Source organism: Harpia harpyja, chromosome 16 (genome assembly GCF_026419915.1).
Source record: "Harpia harpyja isolate bHarHar1 chromosome 16, bHarHar1 primary haplotype, whole genome shotgun sequence".
Classification (NCBI taxonomy): domain Eukaryota; kingdom Metazoa; phylum Chordata; class Aves; order Accipitriformes; family Accipitridae; genus Harpia; species Harpia harpyja.
In genome coordinates, this window is record NC_068955.1 from 25,056,027 (window position 1) to 25,070,332 (window position 14,306).

A 14,306-nucleotide genomic window follows, 5' to 3' on the forward strand; every position below is an offset into this window, starting at 1 on the left:
AGAGCTTTGGTTACTGTTTATAGCATTTTTCCCCTGAATCTAACAATATTTATCTCACTTTTTCCATCTTGCATTTTGCTCTTCACATATTTACTTTCCCTTTCACTGATAAATTTACAGTCAACAAACTATTTTGTATGAAATATACTTAGAGCTACAATATGCCTGTCATCATGTGGGTCCAGTTACCTGGATAAAGCCTGAGATGACTTGTTTCATACCCTACTTTGCCCTCAGTCTGCATTTATCCTAATGAGGATACACTTATATCTTGCATCTGTAGTCAGTATTTCTGGACATCATTAATTGTGCATTTCCTGAAGCCATGTAAATGATCCCTAAGGGATGCCGTGTTTTCTGACTGCCTGCTGGCTAATACCTGTTCTTACCATGCTTTCGGTAGCAAAACTCTTCTCAGAGTGTATCATCTCTATCAGTACGTTTTTTGAGTCCCAGCTGCTAAAATAGTCAAAATACTTGTTGGCGTCATAGTGTAGCTTTCTAAGTAAGGACCTTTGTGTACTCTTACTTACATTTGAAGTCCATGTTAAAACTAGAACAAGATTCAGGCCTAAAGACTGAGTCATAGTTTGGTTTGAAAGGATATGGTGAAAGTAAGAGTAACATAGCACCTAACAGTTCTTAGAGTGCAAATATATTTTCAGTTTAAAAGTCAGCCTGCAAAACTGCTTGAAATCTTCTGCCTTGTCTAAATCTTTATGGACTGTGCAGCATTCCTAACCATCATGCAAAGACACACTTATCCTGGTGTTGATACTTTTCTTCTTCTGTCCTTTGCAAAATTCATTTGTTTATTTCCTGCTCACATGCAGTTCCTCATGGAGCTTGGCTCCATTTACATAGACATCCCTATGTAAATAGGTGAAGCACTGATATACTCACTGGTTTTCTCATCAACAAATCGCATACATTTCAGAGTGTCATGTAGCTATGATTAATAGTCCCCTGAGGCAACCTGGAGGAATGAGAGAGTAGATTTAACTCAGCAGTCCAGGCTCTCATGGTGGCACTTAGCTATCAGAGAAAGATGGTTTTCTGGGGCTGAATGCTGAAACCAAGTGAGCTTAACTTACTGGTGGTGAGGGTAGGGAAGTACCATCATTTTTAGGGGCAGTGTGGCAGACTGCCCGGTTTCCCAGGGAGAACTGTGAAAGGCTAGGTCTAGGACTAGAGCCTATCTCAGCACTGAAAAAATGTATTCTGCAGCTCAGTTAGGGAGAACAGTGATCTCTGCTGATAACTCTGTTAATATTATTAGGAGGTAAAGATACATGTCTGCAAGAAGCAGGTGATTTCTAAGCAAGCAAAAGAACTTGTTTTGCAGAGAAGCTACAAATGGAAAATATAACAATTTTTTTTCCTCAATTCTATGATTCTCTGTACATCCAGAATAACTAAATTACAGTATTCCTCTGTACACAGAACAGTTTGTTTGGACGGATGTGAGACTCATGTGTGTCACCTCAAATTAAATTATATAAAACTATTTTGTATTTTCCAGATTTATATTTTACATTCCGGTTAGCCTAATATGCTTTACTCAGATCATAGCAGCAGCACTATTTTTTAAAACTTTGTCTTTTCCTTAGGGCACAGAACACCTTCATCAAAGCTGTTGAAAAATTTCCATTGACACCAATAGACTGCAGCTCAAGCTGTTTGTATACAGTGCTGCTGTATTTTATTGGCAATGTAATTGTAGCAGTATTTCAGAATAAGCTTTTTATGTCTAATTTATTTTGGATGATCTAGCATTAGATAACCTGTATTTTTACTTTCAGCCAAATTCTGCTAGGTGTTAATTGCTCTCTTCAGCTTGGGTGTACAACTGTAGATGGACTGTAACTTTTGTCTCAGCTCCTGTGGGAAACTGGAAGTTAGGAGATCAGAGCACAATCAGATCCCAGCCTGCAAATAGCAGCAGAAATGTTGCAGGAGGGGAAATGGGGTTACTTTCAGAGAACCACTTTGATTAGACTTAGTTTTGGCCTGTCCCGACTAGCCGCTTCATCACAACATCATGTCCCTTTTCTTTTTTTGCATGGGTGTAGTCTATATCACTCCTTCTTCCTTCTCTTCTTTCATCTTTTTGTGCCTAGCTTGCCAGAAGAAAGTTTCTTGACATAATGTACCCAAAATAACCTACCCAAAATAACCTACCCAAAATAATCATGCCTATACCATGAGGTTGACGAACTTGTTTGCTCTGTGTGCTACACCACTTCTCTTGCTCTGTACCTTTCTCATCTAATTGCACTGTAAACTCTTTGGGCAGGGATTTTCTACTGTTTCTACTGATTAGTTTCTACTTAGTACAACTGGTTACTCTTTCTACTGAGCCTGTGCAGTGTCTGGCTCACTTGGGCATGGTCTGAGTTGGCCCTTAAGGTGCTGTTGTCAATAAGTGTGGTTAACAACAATTTTAAATCATTCGGGAGCAGTCTTGAAGTTTTTCTCTTATCAGGAATCTTTGTGATTAGTATTTTTTCAAACATTTACATTTTCAAGTGTATAAAAAGATCCTTTGCTTCTGACAGCATGAATCTGTGCGCTGTATGTGCAATTTGCCCTGGTAATTACTTATGTATGGTGATAACCATAGCAACATCCCAGGTAGATAATGTCATGCAAATTACTGCAGCTCCAGGGATGGAAGATGTTAATACAAGTATGTACTCGCACCCCTGGTCTTCAACATTTTGCAGTGACTCTCCCTTCTCCTCCCCCATACGTGTTGTTTTTAAATTTCCTTTCCTCACTATGATCAGGAAGGAAAAGAAAACCTCTTGCTATTTTTCTCATTGGTATTCACACAGAGGGAGGGGGAGGGTGGTCCTTCAATGTTTCTGTCATGAATAATTTTGTATGCACAGTGGAAATTCCACAGTGTATGTAGGGCATAAAAGTCTAGAGACTTGGATACACTGCAGGGCCGTGTTGTGCTTAAACCCAAGTTCTTGCATTTGTAAACACGGAGCGTGAGCATGTGGGGGGTGGAATTGTAGCCACAGATGTTTGGACTGAGGTGTAAACCTCCTCAAATCATTTACAGAGGATATGGGAGAGCAGCTTTGTTTTTCACAGCAGACATGCTGTAGCTGAATACTTATCAGGGCCAGCACATTGTTACTGAAATGAAGAAATAGCGGAGAGGAATCTCGTAACAGTTATCCCTTGTTTGGTCATAAGCAAGAGAAACAAAAAGATCTATATGAATGCTGGTCTGCATATACACTAGTCCTTGTGTAACCTTAGAACCTTGGAGGTATGAAAATAAGATAAGCCTCTAACCTGTAACTAGAGTCTTTTGTTAAAGGTGAAAAAAAGCAGGCAAAAAAAATTGGTTAAGTAAAGGTTTTGCTTTTCTGATGAAGAATGAAATTGTTGCTGGATTTTTTTGCTTTGTGGTTAAATAGTGGGAAATTGGGTGTTAGTCTTGCAATCAGTGCTGAAGTTACCGATTACTGAAGGCTGCACTGCCCTGGCCATCAAATGAGGAAATACCCTGATTAAAGATGATGGAGATTTGTGGAGAGTCAGAGAAAGACTGTGCAGGCAGCCAAAGGCATATGTCTATCCAGTTTGTAAGGAAAATGTTCCCAAAGCAAGTTGAGAACTTGCTCAGGGCCAGCACTGAATTGTCTTCATCATAAAAACATGGTCTTTCTCAAGCAGCACCATGGTGGGGAGTGGAAACAAAATTATTGAAGTCACTGAGCAACTTTATTTGTGCTAGAGGTAGTAGATGTGGAGAGTGTTAATTAATTGGAGATTAAAATACTGCCAATCTGTATCCCCTGGTATCTGTACAGGGGTGTTTGCCACTCTTACAGGTCTGCTTACAAATCCCAGATTGTAAGGTTTAATCTTTTCCCCTCAATTTCTCTGTGAATTAGCAATTTGATACTTTACCCAATGGTATTGCTGATAGCACTTTTTAGCCATGCCAGCCTGTCAAGAATTGCTATTGGTGGCAGTGGAATTTGAAAGGTACCCATGTCCAGGTAACCCAGTTTGTTGTTAAACCTTGCAATAGTGCTTGGAGCTACAGACATTCCTGATTTGCACTGGAGTTTTTAAAAAAACATCTGCTAGGATGCCTACCTAAGAAAAACAAACTGCACCAGAGAAAACACATAAAGTCAGGCTTTTTATCATCTGATAGAAACTCTCGAGCCTAATTATCTGCTGGAGTTTTTGCCTGTCTCCCTACTTGGCATATAATGGACATTTCTTTGTCATTTTCATATTCATCATGATTGCCTGAGGATGGCCTCTCCTTAGACTGCATATCACATTGAGGGAATAGTAGATGCCTTGGAATTATAGGGATAGCCAAACTGAGGCTCTGGCAAGTTAAATACACACTCTCTTCAAAATAAAATTCATAATAACAGCAGTGCTAGACCTTCTGAAACCCTGTTTTAGGCCAGTTTCTTTGACTGACCAATATCATAGCCAGACAAAACACTTGACTGTAATTATCCAGTCCTCTGCTTTCCATGGCTAGGATGTCTTCTTCAGGACTGAACTGACCTCTTCGTAAATAAGTTCCGAGGACAGTGGGGATCATCACTGGCATATTTTTTTGTTTCCCTGTGGTCTTGTTGTTAAAGCGTTGTCTTTTTGATTTTTGGTTTTGATTTATTTTTATTCACAGTGTGAGGTATTATTAACACTGGATTAAAAATGAAAAGGCTGCAAGTAACCTAGGAATGTCTGAGAAATCATGTCAGTTGTTGATGAAACTCATAGCACAGGCATTCAATTGAAGGTCTTAAAAGTTCATCACAGAAACTGCTGATATTGCAAAGCTGCCCTCAGAGCTGCAGTATCATTCAAACACAGGGAAAAAGTTATGCGTGAGAAAAGATTTGTGTAGGTTAACGCCACGTGTGGGATTAATGTTGGGTTTAATGATTCTGGTTCCTTGCACTAGCAAGGGTGTTGCCTTCCTCCCTGCGCTACATAGTATCCACATTTTTATTTGCTTCTAGCTAACAAAACTAAGAGCACCTGCCAGCATGTGAAAAACCGCTATATTGGCAGGCTGTGCAGTTTGTATTTAACCAGTGGATGTATTTTATCAGAAAGCAAAAGAAATAATAACATCAAATTCATATGTCAAAAAAGCATGTGTGTTTAATAAATAATATTTGACATGCATGATTTTATTTACTGTCTCTTCTCCTTACTTTTTCCGCCTCGCCAGTTGCTCACCTTTACTAGTTTATGACATGATGTTTGAGGAAACGTTGCGCTATCACATGCAGCAGACATCAACAGAGAGAAATTGGCTTGTCATTAATTATAATTGTAAAACGAACCCTACAATAAACCCTGCTTTTGGCCACAGTCTCTGCTTCCTGGGTGCAGAAGTGAAACAACATGCACAGACATCATCTGTTGATCACTTTTAACCCAGGGTTAAAATCTCCATGTGCAAAGGTCAAGTGTAGATGGAGTTCATCATAGGGCTGAGAGATGCATAAAGGCCGTAGCTGCAGAGCACCCTGGAATGTAGGTATCCAGGGGAACGGGGGAACTCAGCTTTCTTTCCTAGCTCGCTCTTAGGGTATCATTAAATAGCAAGCTTCTGGTTAAGACTAACCATTTTGTGTCTGTTGTGCCAGGGGAGAAATGGCACAAGGAGCCCTGGTAACAGTTCACTTGCTGAAACACCCGTGGATTCCTCTGTTACTCCTGTAGAGATTTCTGAAAGGATGGTACAGCTACAAGCAACTGTGGCTGTGTGATACATGTTCCAGTGGCTGCCTCCAGGTTCCTCCTACCTCTCAACCTTCAGACCCGACAGTGGTTTCCCTGCTTGGATTAAGGTCCTCGTTTTGACAAATACCGGAGCCTGACAAAATAGCTTGCAGTTCTAAAGCAAGCTACAGCAGAGGTGCTGCAGGCTTACACCTCTGTGGTTTGGGGTGTAAGTGGGAAGAAACATAAACACTCAGCCATCAGTAGGCAGTTTGGCTTTCTGGGAGAAGCAGGACACGGCTGGCTTGGAAATAAAATGGGGAAACTGCCTCTTAGCTTAGACATTTTCTGTTGATAATACATAGCACAATTACCTGCTGAAATTAAGCTACCTTAGAATAGAGGCATACCAACTGCAAAAGGGGTCTGTCCAATGTCCACTGAAATCAGCTGAAAGCATCTTAGTAACTTTAGTGAGCTTAGTTTAACTGCTAACAGTGCAAAACAATGCTGTGCATCTTTTAGGACAGGAAGTGCAGTATGCTGTAAGCGACATGAATTCCTTTTGCTCTTTTTTGAATCACTAATTTTTATTGAAGTTAATCACACTAACAAATCATAAACCGCACACAACCTTAAATGCAGACATAATGCACGTTACTACGATAATAGAGAAGCTGTGCTCTTTTATCCAGACAGATGAAATAGAAATAGGCATATTGAATGAGTTCTCCTCAGTGGAACATTCAAATTCCTTATTTTCCCAAATCTTTAAATTCTAACTTGTCTGTTAAGGATACAAAAGTGTAATTACACTAAAATGTGCTCACAAAGAACAACACATCAACTAAATTTCTTCAGACAACAGCATATGAATGTCCAGAGACTTGGTTGAAAGACTTTCATACAGGGCCTTGCACTCAATACCTTTTCTGAGTTTCCTTGTAGATTGGCTATTTGGAATTTACAAACCGTTCAACCAGAATGCACAATTGCAGTTTTGAATGTGTATAAATAGCACTCATGTAAGAAGGGTTAGCTGTTTAAATATGTTAATTAAGGAAAGTCTACATTTCCAATTATTGTTTTGTTTTGGTTTTTTTTTTAGCCGTCAAGGCCACAGGACACCAGTTCCTAACTGATCACAAGTATAGCGAACTAGATAAACAAAGCCAAAACATCTATGGAAAAACATTAACTAGTGCCAGAATTGTGAAGTGAATAGGAGATTATTTAGATAAACTGCATTATGAACTGAAACTAGCTCTAGCACACAGTTGTAAATGTCAGTGAACCAGACAAGCTAATTCCTTGCCTGTGAAGTAATGTTGGAACACATATTATATGCAGTTTATGTTTAAATATAAATATGGGATTACCTTTTAGGTTCTGAAACAGAATCATATAGGCAATAAACATTACATCTAGGGTCTGCTATGAGTGAAAACTGTTGTGTCAAATAGGGTTAGTTTAGTAGGGTTGATGGGCTTTATTCAAGGTTCCTAGAATTTATCTGCCAAGCATAAATAATTATTTAACAACTAATAGGGCAAGGCCAGAAATATAATAGCTTTTATGTTGAAATTAACATCAAGTGATCTGTAGACATCTGCTAAGCAAGCCAAATGTGGTCTATGTGCTGTATGTTTTGCCTCACTGCCTCAAAATAACAAGCAGTGCTTATATTTGGAGGGGCAGTTTTCCTTGTTGAAGTGGAAAAAAAATGTTCTGATAGAAAATCACTTGCACTGTTAGGATCAAGTGTGTGATGAACATTAAATAGCCCTACAAATTTAAATAATGCTCGATGCTGAGATTTCAGCCTTGCAAATGCTCGGTTCCTGATGTGTGCTTACTGTGGTTCAGAAGGAAATGAAAGTCCTTTCTTGCTGGAAAGAAAACAAAGTATCACCCAGTATATTCCAGCCGGTAGCTGTTGCAGCTTTCTGGGGTCCAGTAAGTGTGGGAGCCTGGGATCCAGTGAATTTATTTTTCCAAAATGACCAGAAGGGTGAGGGAAGCATAAGAAAAGCCACAGCATCAAGAAAGCCTGAAAACGTTCCAAGTAGCAAAGACCCTTTCCAAGCAGATACTCACTGTTGCCTTGCAGAAATCTGCATTGTGTGCGTAAGTGTTTGGGTTATGTGGATGCCAGAACAGAAACTGTACTTCCTTTGCTTGAGAGCACCACTGTTGGCATGGTTTGTTTGCTTTACTGGCTGTTGCAGTTCATCTGCTTTCAGGGCCAACCATTCGATCTTTGGCACCTTCTCTAGGGGTCTTGGCCTTTCCTCTGTTTTAAAAGTATTAGAAGGAGGTTGAATTGCTGAGTGGGGAGTGTAATCTTTGTGAGGCAAAGTCTAAAGATGTTAGTAAGCTGAAAGGACTGCACTGGCAATTTACCGTGTACTCTGTAGGAATGAATGAGAGACTCATATTCATTGTGCTTATGTATGCTCAAGTTCTTTATGTCCATATTTAGATCTATTAACACAATAAGATTAAGCCAACTTGACTTTCTTTAATGAACAAAGCAATAAATGGCAGAGCCTCAACAACAGACCCCATAAATGTGTACTACCACCAGCAGCATGACTAACACTGGACCTGAGATCCTGTGGGGTTTGGCAGTGACACAGAAGACGCTGTTCTGAACAAGCTGGATTCCCTTTCGTACAGGAGCCTTGGCACCGACCTCACTGTAAGCTGGCTCGCGCTTTTATGGGGGCAATGAAGGCTGGGCTCTGTGCTGGACTCCGTGTCTCTGCCCCAGGCTTTCCTGAATATAGGAGTGCGGCCTCAGGCTGCTCTGGTTCACGCTGCCAGGAGTCCCTGGGGATTTGTCTGCCAGCTGGGTTAGCCAGAACACACAGTACTCCAGCCAAAGTCAACTTCCCCCTGTGAGGGCAACCGCAACGAGGAAATGTCAGATGCTGGCTGGGCCAGTTCTCAAACCACAGCTCACCCTTCCCAGCAGGGATTTCCCCAGCAGCTAAGTGGCAGCAATCTCTGCCCTGTGCTGGCAACTCCAGAGGACAGAGTTAGAGGAACAGGACAAAGTGTCTGGAGGAAGAGAGCTGTTACATTGGCAAACCCAGAGTTCTTCACAAGAGACCAGGTTTTGACTATGACTTTTTTCTCTCCTGCTTTAAAGCGCAAATGATGAAAAGGAAGAAATCCCCTTTGCAAAGGCCTCTTCTTGGATTTCTGTATTGGAGCAGTGCACAAGGGAGTTAGGAGTATCCTGGGGCAGGAATGCTACATAATTTTGTCCGTGGATGAGGCTCCTTGTAGTTGAGCACACCTAGAGAGAGCAATATCCAAGCTGGATGGAAAGAGTGGGCCACCAGCTCTGTTGTTGGGATATTGTAGCCTTGAATCCTGCAAGGACTAAGCACGGGACATTATTCTAGGATGGGACATTGTTCTAGGTGGTATATTTGGGCTTCTTTGCAGGCATTTGTCTGATGTGGGTGAGGAATTTTCTCTGTGCTGTTTGGTCTTGGCTTTCTGTGGTAAATGTGAATTGCTGATTCCAAATCACATCATGTAAGAGCTCCTGGCCTGTGCTGAGGGTGCATAACAGCCCATTCAGCTTTACTCAGATGATTAGGTTACTGCTTTTAGTACAAAATACATGGCAAAGCAGTCATTTCTATGCATGTTCTAGAGTGTTACATTATTGCATTTTAGCACTTGACATGAGAGTAATTTACATACAGTCACTGCTTTGTCTTCCATGAAAAACAAACTCCCTACAAGCAGATGCAAAAAGTCTGCTAAAGATTTCATATTATTAATGTTTACGGCATTTGTTGTAGTGCTGCCTGTTAATTACCACATTTAAGAGTGTGCCCTTCTTCTGTGAGGGGATGGCGTCTATCTGGAACGATGCTTCTTGAAAAAATGTTGACACTAATTCAACATAGTTGCATCTCGAAAGATTTGTGGGCCTGATTCTTCTCTCAAGCAAAGTGCAAATTGGGACTAAGGCTGCTGAAGAAAGTGAAATTAGCCTGGTGTAAAAATGGGAAGAATCACACCCTCTGATTTCAAAGGCTTCTTGCAGTCCTAGTGCAACACAAGTCAGTGAGAAAACAGGCCATGTGTTGGAGGGGGCACATTTGCCAAACTTGTGAGGCAGGGACCGGCCAAAGGAGTGTGTATGCAGATCTGAAGCTCTGCCTCTAGCACTTACCATTGTTCAGACAGCAACTTCTTCCTCCTCTCCCTGTGGAGTGCCTCTACTATAGCCAGGCATTTTACAGGGAGTGCAAAAATTGCTGGATAAAGAGCAGTGCTTGCTTTGCCCGTTTTCCCTCTGAAGGTGACTCCAACTGTTTGTTTCTTCCTTTGACTGTCCCTCATGCTTCCATCTGGCTGTTTCTTCCTGTGTGAGTGGAAAACCCTGCTGTCTCTCCAAGCTCAGACACTGTGGTCATTGGGAAGCTGTGCATGGCCCTACACATAGGGGCATCACACAGGTGAGGGAAAGGTGAGGAAAGGTAGTATCACTCAGTGGAAAAAGGGTCCTTAACTTGGCACCACGCCCTCTTACCGTTCCTGTTCTCCACAGCCCCTTGCTGTCCTGCTGCGGCCGGCTGGCAGGGAACCTGGGCCTGAGAGGTGCTGTGTGCCTGTTAGAAAGCAGCTTTGTCTCCCTCAGCAGTGTCTGAGACATGGCCAGCCCCACACTTGGTTTAGCATCTTTTGGTTCTGCGTGCTGCTCTTCAAAGAGTGGAATTATTATGTTCACTAGAAAAATTACAGTTTGGCCTGTCTTTTATGCATCTGTCTCTCACTGTGATCAGGGACTCTCTTTTGATTTGGGCCTGTCTTTATCTCCATAGGTCTACCCGGCAAAATGAAGGTGTGATTGTGGCATGTTGGCCTGTCTTAATTTAACTGGCAGAGGTAATAGTAGCAGTGAGGATGCAACAGCACTGGCTAGCAACCAAGTTATAAAGTCTCCAGAGACCTTGTGTATGTATCTCAAGGTATGTTGACACTGCAGCAACTGCTGCTTGCAGGGATACCCTGAGATAGCTGTTAACAATTTCACAATGAGTGAATTGTTACATAGCAATGACTGAGTTAAATAACTGCCACAACATTTATTCTGCTTCTTGGGTGGGTTTTGCAGCTCGTCCCGAGTACCATGCTGCTAACATTTTAGCTAACAGGAAACAGTGACAGTGTTCGGGATGAACAGTGTAAATGTTCATCCAGACACATCCTCAGCATGTATGGAATCAATGCTAAGAGACTACAGATAAGAAATGAGGCAAGCAAACAGAAGACTGGTTCCTATGTAGAGCAACTTTATGGCTGGCATGTCAGAGGAGGGCTGGGGACAAAGCAACTCTTCCACTCCAGTGCTGGAAGTATGAGCCCATGCCAGAAACGTCATGACCAGGACTGTTTAAACCTCCCATGGTGCCTGATTCTGGAAGAAGCAAAGCACTGGCAGAGACAGTGTCATGCTGCAGAACAACCTGCCACTGACTCAGAAGTGGTAGAAATAGAGCGTGAAAACTGGGCCTCAAATCCTGAACAACAATATATGGATGTTACCTGCCACAGGCTGATCCCCGGGGCTCTCATGTTTTACTCTGTGGCACGGCTTAGGTAAGCTGTCAAGCTAAGGGAGGTCCACAGAGCTGAACCAAACATCTGGGCTCTGCAGTGGCAGCCAGTACTTCTCCTTACTGAACTGTGCCTGCTTGGTGTAGTGTAGAACTTGGACCTATCATCCTTGCAGGTGGTTTTTGGATGGTAACCCCAACACCACACATTCCGTCTCCTGAAAAAGGGCTCAGCTTCCTGTTCAGTCCAGCAGAATTGGACCTTTGGACTTGAAAATAATGTCAGTCTTTCAGCTAACAAGATTTGTCGTCAGGACTTCTTCTTGCATCCTACTTTGAACATCATTTCTACATGCTGCTAACTTTGATAGGGTAATGGGAATCATCTGCACGTGGAATTGACCCTTGTATTATAAATAGCTAGCTTTGATAGGCAATACGGGTTCTAAATGAGAAGCACTGAAGTTTTTTAGGAGTCATTCAGCTGTGCTCCTCAACTGATGTAGACTGAGTTTGTATCACATTGCCACTAAAGAGCTGATCCAGATTTGGGGCAAGCCTATGGCCTGTATCTTTCTGAATCTGGGTTTTAGTCACACACCAAAAAGCACTCTGGAGTTCTGGTAAACCTTGCTGAGGCCAAGAGGAATGATGAAATAAGTCATCTGAAAATGAGGCCACTTGTACTGCGGTTCTGAATTTGGGACGTCAGTGTCCTACAGGTGAGTTTGGGTCGCCAGAGGCTCCCACTTCTGCGGGCCTGGCAGGGCTGAGCGGCGAGCGGCGAGCCCAGCCCCCCCAGCCGAGGTTGGTACTGCAGTAGCCCCACCTGCTGTTGGATAGGAGGGAAGCGGCTTGGGCCTTTCGTGCAGTCCGATTCCGTGACAGGAGTGAGGCACTTCAGATTACCCTATCTCTTATCACCCTCTTTCAGCCTTGCATTCTCCCTTTTACACTCAATTCTTTGCGGTCCTTGTGTTTGTCGTATCTTATGTTGATTCTAAGCTCTTTGGAGTAGAGAGCATATCTTATCTCTGCTTGTAAAGCACTAAGTAAATTTACACACAATGTAAGTGCTTGATAATAATAACCCTGATCTTTTGCTTTTACCAGCATTTGATTTCAAGAGCTCTCTGTGAATCCGAATGAGAAAAACTTACAAAGGCAAAGGTATAATTAAGGTTCCTGAGATGGTTTTATTCTAATCTGAGGAGAGTGATTTTATAGTGGTTTTTTTGTCTTCAGAAATGAGAACACCATAAACAAGCCTGCCTAGAAAAAGAAAGAAAATAAATATGAGACTTTTTATTGACCAATACTTGTAAAAAGGATAGGGTTTTAAATGATGTATTAAGACACTTTTTCTGAAATTGAACTGCTGCTTTTACGAGTATGAGATCAGCACAGTGATCAGGAGTATTTACGCAGCAGAATTCATTTGCGATCCGGGTGCTTTTGGAGCAGAAAAAGACTTTTATGTCTAAAAGGCTTTCTTTTTTTATAGATCATTTACACATTTTAGGGACAAATTCTGGAGGGTATTTCAGCTTATGCCTGTTTTCAATAACAGTGCTGTTTCAGTCAACATGGATGTTGCTGAATCAGGATCTAGACCATCAGCCTTTCTTCCCCTAGAACAAACCTACAGTTAAAACGATCCCTATCTCCCCAAGTATCTTATTTTAGAAGAGTTTGCTAGCCTGCAGTGTGACGTATTACATTGCATTTAGGATTAGAGAGGGACTCAAAACCACAAAATTTGGGTCTGGAATGAGATTCCAAACACTTTGCTTATGAGGATTCTTTAGACTCATCCGTTAGAAATGTGAAATTAAGAGTGCATGAATGTATGTGTTGTTATTCCTGCTTATAGGATAACATGTACAGGTAGAAGTAGAGTGAAAAGGTGTTGGTTTTTAGTTTGGGAGAGTGTGGGGGCTCAGGGTAGTTGATACAATTTAATATGTTGCTAAAGCGAGTAGAATTAAAGTTCTGGCATTATCTGAGATGGACAAAGCTTCTTCCGAGATACCTACTCTGCAAAAAGCCAGCAAAACTGACTTCAGTTGATGTTGTGAAACCCTTTGTATTTGTGACATAGCATGTGTTTTACACCTGGGCTTATAAAATTTTTATTAAAAATCTGTTATTAAGCCTCAGTATGTCATTCTGATAGGCTGATAGGCTAGCTAATAGACAACATTGAGCACCTGCTCACTTCCTGCATATTGAGAGTTGGATTCGTCGTGAAGCAAGATTTTAAAAGTCAATAAAACAAAAAAGGCTTAACCACAGATCCTTAACAGATAAAAAAGATATTTGTTTTATTAATGAATATAATACACTTTCTCTCAAAAGATAGTTTAGACCTTAATTTTTAAGAGGATGTTTGGATTTCTTAGATGAGTAAATGTGTTTGCTTGTGTCTCTGCCTCATCTGCTTCGTGCCTGTGTAACCCAGCAGGGAGAGCACAGCACTTTTTGATATTCTCAGAAGGGGTGAATGTACCTTGCTTTGAAGATGAGGGCGGCACAATAGTTGTTCATATACCATGTGCAGGTTCTCCATAGAGGTTACACTTTACCCTGCAAGAACTTAAAATGTCACGACTGCCACGAAGTGCAGCATTCCAGAAACTCAGTGCATGACATACAAAGAGGAGAAAGAACAAGGTAGCTGCTGCATTTCTTGATGCCCTTTGAAATACCACCATGGGTATGTTACATATATATTACGTTTCACTGCAAGATACTAAGTAGCTGGAAGTTGCCTTATTTGTTTTCTTAGTGTAAAGCATCCTTGCAGGTACCTCTGGTGCCAGAGTCATTGCGGTGGCATGTAACAAGTAAGCATGCGCCCTGGTTTTACCTTACAGGCAAGACAGTACTTCCCTTTCTAGGAATATTAGTATTCATCTATCCTGGAATTCAGCAGCACCCAGGCTGGGACATGTGGTAACGACATCTGTGTGACAACTAAGTGTTCTGGTG